Genomic DNA, 1,288 nt, shown 5'->3' with positions numbered 1-1,288 from the left:
TATTCTTTATACTTAAATCTTTGGTCTGGATGGAAGATATTATGATATAAGAAGTGCGGTAGGAATCTTCAGGAAGAGTCCTTAGGCAGGCTTGAGGCTTGGTCCTGTCAGGAGAGAGTCACATCTCTGGGAAGCCTGGAAAATTGATTTCTAGTTTACCTTGTCTTGCAGGAAACACTCAAGAAAGTCCTGAAGCTGTTTTTTGGTTTTTGTTTTTTGGCTGGCTGGTACAGGGATCGAACCCCGGACCGTGGTGTTATCAGCACCACACTCTAACCAACTGAGATAACCAGCCAGCCCCCTGAAGCTGTTTTGAACAAGTTGCTCAGACCTGGTGAAAACCAGATACACAGCCTAGAGTCTTCAGAACAGTTAGAAGAGTCCAGGGGGACTCAAAGACTCCCCAGGAGAATAGTGTCATAGGTATTCGTATGTCCCCACGGGGAACAGGGGGTCATGGAAAGCCTCCACCCAGAAGCGTGCTGCTGGAATACGGCTTTGTTTGGCCATTATTTTCAGACACTTTTCAGTATCACCTGCCATGAAAGAAATTTTATAACCTTGTCTATTTTTGTTGGCACCTTACATCAGTCTCCCGTTTTGTAGCCTGCTGAATTATTTTCCCAAATGGCTAGCCAGTTGTCCATTGATATCATTTCTTGAATAATATATCTTTCCCTCCTGATTCTCATTCTGTAAGCTCTATTCCATTGTCCTGTTTATTACTGCGATACCCCTATTTTTACATAGGTTTGCTTTCTAATATATCGTAATTGCTAGTAGAGTGAGTCCCTTCCATGACCCTTCTGTCAAATATTCTCACGTGCTTGCTCTTCCAGATACACCCTACCATAGAACCAATTCTTGGAGAATGTTTTTGATGGAGGACTCATAAAACATTGATATTTAGCTGGCAACAAACTCATAAGCACTGGGCTGGGCCATAGAAGATTCTTTGGTCAGTGATGCTGTGCCAGGCTTGGGCAAAACTAGTTCAGTACTGACCACGGAGGTCAGGCCTTGCACTTGGCTTGGAGGTGGGGGACCTTTAGCAGAAGATCAAATTCAGAGAACTCATCAATGGCTAGAAAGAGCAGGAGTTCTATGGTCAAAGTCCTGAGGGCCTGGCAACAGCATCAGGAAGCAGAGTTTGTACAAGTGGAAAGCACAAGGCCAGGGTTCTGGGCAAAGTGTACACAAGGTCTAAGATGTAGTCTCGATTTTCTTTTCTTTTTTTTTTTTTTTGTCTTTTTTTCGTGTCCGGCAACGGATCGCAACCCTCAGTGTC

At 44.1% G+C, this 1,288-nt stretch overlaps 1 non-coding gene across 1 annotated transcript; it reads right to left on the bottom strand.

Annotated features, from left to right (window-relative positions):
• Positions 1 to 221: 221 nt before the first annotated feature.
• On the bottom strand, positions 222 to 295 carry TRNAI-GAU. The gene has a single exon. It is a non-coding gene; the product is annotated as a tRNA-Ile (tRNA).
• Between the last annotated feature and the right edge of the window lie 993 nt (positions 296 to 1,288).

This window comes from Galeopterus variegatus, unplaced genomic scaffold (genome assembly GCF_000696425.1).
Source record: "Galeopterus variegatus unplaced genomic scaffold, G_variegatus-3.0.2 Scaffold582, whole genome shotgun sequence".
Taxonomy (NCBI): Eukaryota; Metazoa; Chordata; class Mammalia; order Dermoptera; family Cynocephalidae; genus Galeopterus; species Galeopterus variegatus.
The sequence above is the reverse complement of the archived record's forward strand: the minus strand, read 5'-3'. Positions and strand labels throughout refer to the sequence as shown.